This window comes from Camellia sinensis, chromosome 7, assembly GCF_055761805.1.
Source record: "Camellia sinensis isolate YWXY chromosome 7, ASM5576180v1, whole genome shotgun sequence".
Lineage (NCBI taxonomy): Eukaryota > Viridiplantae > Streptophyta > Magnoliopsida > Ericales > Theaceae > Camellia > Camellia sinensis.
In genome coordinates, this window is record NC_138967.1 from 179,637,792 (window position 1) to 179,643,726 (window position 5,935).

At 35.3% G+C, this 5,935-nt stretch overlaps 1 pseudogene; it reads left to right on the forward strand.

Annotated features, from left to right (window-relative positions):
* The first annotated feature begins 2,634 nt into the window (after window positions 1-2,634).
* Window positions 2,635-4,954, forward strand: LOC114276523 (G-type lectin S-receptor-like serine/threonine-protein kinase SD1-1; annotated as a pseudogene).
* The last annotated feature ends 981 nt before the right edge of the window (window positions 4,955-5,935 follow it).

Consider the following 5,935-nt stretch of genomic DNA (forward strand, 5'->3'; position numbering starts at 1 on the left):
TACTTAGGATTCATGCATGATTTCTAATGTAATTCTCTGTTTTGGCTTGGAGTACTCGGTAAGCTTTATGCTTTAGCATCCTTGCATGCGTGTAAGTGTTGCCATGAATAGCATGCTTACTATGAGGCTATGTGCTTATCTGATATATCTGCCTGAATGCCTGTGGGTGAAGGTTGGGTTATCTGAATTGGAATGAATCATCAAAATGTTTCAAAGCCTACATGCGGGTAGCAAACCATTTTCAAAAGCAAGCATAAAATGTTTTGTTCCAATTCGGGCGACCCGGTCTATATTTATATGCTGTGAGCATCACATAGTAACCTAGGCTAATAAACCGGAATAAGAACTCGCAATGTTTTCAAAAATTGATATCATGGTTAGTAGAGGCCGGTCTATGACCGGGCGAGCGGGGGTGCTCACGAAGTGACCTTCCCCAATCGTACCCAAGTTCCCGAGCCGAGACAACTTTGGTGATGACGGACACGTGGCCTTTTGGCACCGAGTCAGGGTTTCCTAAATTTCCCAAAATAAAATATTTAGGTGGCGACTCTGTATCTGGCAAAGCAGTCCATGTTTGGCACTTCTTTCAAAAATCAGTTTTCCTAAAACGATTTGCCGGATTTGGACTCTTTGGTTCAGACTTAGAACCGTGACATTTTGAGAGTCCGAGCTGTAGTGACCCTAAATGAACAGAACGGGACCTAAACCCTCCCGGGGCGTTCGGGGGACGTCTACACTATGATATGTATTGTTTTGATAAAGATCTCAGATATCATTCATTTAAACCTTTATTACTAATATCATTCACTGAGTATCCAAGCTCACCCTCTCCTTATATATATATATATATGTAGGTGGCAAGCAAGAAGGTGGTGATGCCTAGATGTGTTGTTTTGCAAGATGTTTTTGGATTCATGTTATGTCGGCATCTTGAAGATTATGCTTCTTGACTTTATATTTCATGTATTTTGTATATGTCGGCTTGAGAAGCCTTTTGATCAAGATGTAACATGTACTTTATTTTATTTGTATTCAAGTTATAAAACCATGCTAAGATGTATGTCATTTCATTTGATCTATGCACAGCTCTTATGGACCACTTAGATTTAAATATATTGCTTCCGCACATGTAAGCCCCATATGTCTACTCTGATTGTGTGTGAATCTTTGTAAGTTGGCCTTTGGTAATCTCGAATTACTGGCCACCATGGCACCATTCTACTAGGGGCGGAATGGGGTCGTGACACCCTAGTTTAAAAAGGATGGCTGAAAATCAACTAAGCTAGTTGGCTTTTTATAAAAAACACGACTACTAGATTTATTTATCAATACAAGAATAGCAATAAAAAAGTCCAATCAGCTACCTTCTTCACTTTTATCCGCACCAACACTGTCTTTCTATTACAGAACTCTCTCTTTTTTATGCGGACTCTTCTATTTCCCCCACGGTACCCTTGCCCTCTGAATATGACATGGGTAAGGGTGTGGGATATGTGTCCGACGCTCGTACCCAATTTAGACACTCATATCCTTTAATTTGTGACAATACATGAAGAAGAAGAAACTCACACTTGTTGGTAAAGCAATATTTTTAGGCTTATGAATTAGATATAAAAATTTCATATTTTTTCTTAATCCTATTTAATTTCTAATATCTCATCCAAGAATATTATATAATATGCAATATATACGTGCATATGATGTGTCCCAGTACCCATACCCAATTTTGGATACATACCCCAAGATCCTAAGATTTAAATTTATGAAGGTCTGACACTTGGATATATATCCGCACTCGATACTCATACCTGAGTCCATATAACATAACTTTTTGGTCAACTTTAAGTCTCAAAATAATTTGTCAAAGCCTTATCATCATCAAACAACTGAACTTATATTGTTGAGATATTTTACTAATATTAATTTTATAACTTTATGCCTATCTTATATAAATTTGTAGACATATTCGCTAATAGCAATTTTAAAATTAAAAATGATAAAATTCTACCTAAAATTTTCTATCGCGAGAAAGATTAAGTAAATTAGCCATATTGTCAAGTGAAAATAATATATTAATGAAATTTGAATATAAGTTTTAATTATTAGTTATTTTTCCATCTTAAAAAGAGAGAATAAATTTTAAATAAAAAATAAAGAAAACAATATTGAAAATTGTAAAGACCTCATTTAAAATTGTCCCTTTAGACCTCAAATTATCTCGAGTTGCCCTGATTGGTGGAAATACTTTCTTCTGGTTCTACCCCAAGTCACAATTCTAGATCTGCCCCTGTGTAAGCTTGTAAATTCTTGCATGCTTGTGTGTTTGTTTTGTTTAGCTTTATTCATCCCTTTTGCCATAGCAATTTCAATACATAGGAGGGTGATCAAGGGTTTGAAATCTAAAGTAACCCTTTTATGTTTGTGCTTTCATGATTGTATTATCTACCTGACCAATTGACCATTTTTGTTAAATGGATTGAGGATTCAATAGTCCATAGCAAGAAAAGAGAGATAGTGGCAATGACCTCGGCATTGTTAATTTGAGTTCTTCTACTGGGTATAAGCCTGATTGTGTATCTGCGAAAAAGGAAAAGGAAGAATTCACGGCTAAACAAAGAAGGTATATATCCATACATGTCATTCTGTGTTAAATTATGTACTGGTATGTTGCATTTTTGGAACTACTTGTCATATTGATATCAATTTTGTCCCCACTTTGCAGGAATTCTGATGCACAAGTCTGAACATGGTTACATTGACAAAACCCAAAATGAAGATCTAGAGTTACCATTGTTCAACTTAACTATAATAGCAGATTCCACAAATAATTTTTCAATCAACAATAAGCTGGGAGAGGGTGGATTCAGACCTGTTTACAAGGTAACAATGTAAAGACACTCATATGTAGTCTATAGGAATGTGATTGATGCCCAATCTCGTGGTGCCTATCCAAAAGCCATAAAACCATTCAACTTTTTCATCACTGCTTTTTCATAAATAGTAATGCTACAAACACATAAATTTTTCTACAAAAAGGTGCATAGAATGTTGTTCTGCAGGTTGCAACATTACATTCATCTTGATGTTTGGGTCCCCATTGTTTTTTTTTTTTTTTTTTAAAAAAAATTGCATTCCTAAACTTACTAAATCTTTTAATACAGACCCCACTATTCCGAAGGTAAAATTTTTATAAATATGCTTGCTTTTGAGAAGAGGAATTATATATTTTTCTTTCAACTTTCAAGGAAGACAATTAGTTTGATCCATCCTTTCTCCCTATGAAACTTCATAAATCTATGTAATTTTGTCTTTTAAGTAGTTGTAACATAAATCACTTGTCATGGCTGAACCTGTTGGAACAATGTTAGCCAGAGAAACATAAAAACAGTAAGTATATATACAATTAATAAGAATGGCAAAAAAAAAATTGTTTGCTTTCTGGATAATTCTAGTAGAAGATCATTCTATCAATTATAATGGTAATTCTCAGGGTACATTGGAAAAAGGACAAGAAATAGTTGTGAAACGGCTCTCAAAGAATTCTAGCCAAGGACTTGATGAGTTGAAGAATGAAGTTATCTATATTGCCAAATTTCAGCACTGAAATCTCGTGAAGCTTCTAGGATGCTGCATTCAAAGAGGATAAATGATGTTAATCTATGAATACATGCCCAACAAAAGCCTGGACTATTTTTTATTTGGTTTGGCTCTCTTCAAAACTATAATATTATATATATTTTAACTATTCCACTCTAAGACCACAACTAGCAGTCGTTCTTTCTTTCCTTTTTCCTATACTTTTTTTTTTTGTTTGTTTATTTTTGTTTTCATATAAACCTTGTAATTTATTTGATAATGTGAACAAAATTATCTGTGGTTTTTATTACATGTGCATTTGCATGAACTTGGTCTTCCAAATTTTAGGATTTTTCATTGAGGAATCCTGTTAAATTCATCCATCGGATTAGCAAGAGTGTGGACTAAATCAAGCAAAAATTTTGGACAGATTAAAGCCAAAGCACATTACTGGATTGGTCGAAGCACTTCCACATTATCAATGGAATTGCATTGGGGCTTCTTTATCTTCATCAAGATTCTAGGCTGAGAATTATTCATAGAGATCTCAAAGCTAGTAATATTTTGCTAGATATTGACATGAACCCAAAAATATCAAATTTCGGAATAGTTAGAAGTTTTGGAGGAAATGAGACAGAAGCAAATACAAATAGAGTGATTGGAACATAGTAAGAATCTCTATAATATGTTTTGTCTAATTTACTTATATTGTTGCTTCAAAATCCAATCTTTCATTCAGTGCTTTGTTACAGTGGGTACATGTCTCCAGAGTATACAATAGATGGGTTATTTTCAATAAAATCGGATGTATTCAGCTTTAGCGTTTTGGTGTTAGAGATTGTGAGTGGGAAGAAAAACAAAGGTTTTTATCATCCAGGGCACCGCCTCAACCTACTTGGCCATGTAAGTGCACTGATTAGAAGTAATCTTCTATGCACGTGTTCCAATAAGGATAAAAGATCCTTCATTCCTAAATTATCTCTGCCTTCTGTTCTGAAATACTCAGTTGTTGGATCCTTGAGAATCTTAAGGTACGGGTATCTTGAGGCGTAATCTAATTGTGAGTGTCTTGAGAAAGGAGAACAAAGAAATATGGAGATAGAGGATCTTATGTCTCATATTACTAATATTGTAGTGGATTATTCAGGCATGAAGACTTTATGAAAAAGGCAAGTCATTGGAATTGATTGATGAGGCTCTATGGGACTCATTCTACCAAATTGAAATGTTGCAATCAATCCATGTGGGTCTCTTATGTGTACAAGAAAGTATAGAGGATAGGCCAAGCATGTCATCTGTAGTTCTGATGTTGGGCAGTGAAGTTGCATCGCCTCAAGCCAAACAGCGTAGTTTCTTTACTACAAGAAATGTTCTTTAGACTGGTTCTTCGTCAAGCAAGGAAGTGTTGGAAAATAATGGTTTTTCGGCAACATTAATTTGAAATTAAAGTGGGATCCAACCGCCGGTTAAGGTGGGTCTGAGTGGTTTTGTATTCTCTTAAATGGGAAGATTGCAATACAAAAATAATGAGCCGAAACCATTGGGTTGTGAATGAGTATTGTCTCCTAAAGGGGGCATCAATAAAGCTAGGTTTAGATTTGGACTTAGTCTTGGTTTGGACTAGACCTGGACTTGTACTTGTGCATGTCTTGGGTTTGGTCTTAGACTTGGACTTGGACCTACTCTTGAGCTTTAGGTTGAGCTGTGTTGGGCTTAATTTGTGCATGTGTTTGAGATTGGACTTGGATCGAGTTGTGACCCAACACCCGCATCCATTTTGCAACCCATCTAGTTTATTTCTCAAAACTTATGCATTATATACACATTATGATTTATATAATGGTTTTGGAGTTTGAACCTTTGTAACTCTAGCCCTAATTGCTAGAGTTGATGACATTTGATGACCTCATTGGTGTTAGCCTTCATGGCTAAGGCTCTTCTCTACTAGTATAAATAGAGGCCTTTCTCCTCCAACTTAGTAGGTTGTTTTTAGAGAGGTTTTGTGATTGAAAATGAGATGGTGCTTTGAGATAAAAAGTTGGAGATGGTTTTTTACACCAAAGAAAAATTTTCCTATCTTCTTCTGTTAGCCTCTTCTTTGGTTCTTGTTAGAGAGTGCATTCATTGTCAAGTTCACCGAAGCTATTCAGAAGGTGCTTCTATATTAGCTGGTTTCAACTGTCGTATCTTGGGAGACAGATGCCGGCATACCTCCAGCATCCATCGGGAGGCAATGAATTTGTTTTAAGGAAACTGCCTAGTGCAGATTTCAGTTTGCTTCTTTTCTTATCATTTGTTCTTAAATTTGATGAGTTCTAATCTTTTAATAATTTGTTTTATTAGTAATGTAATCTAATTC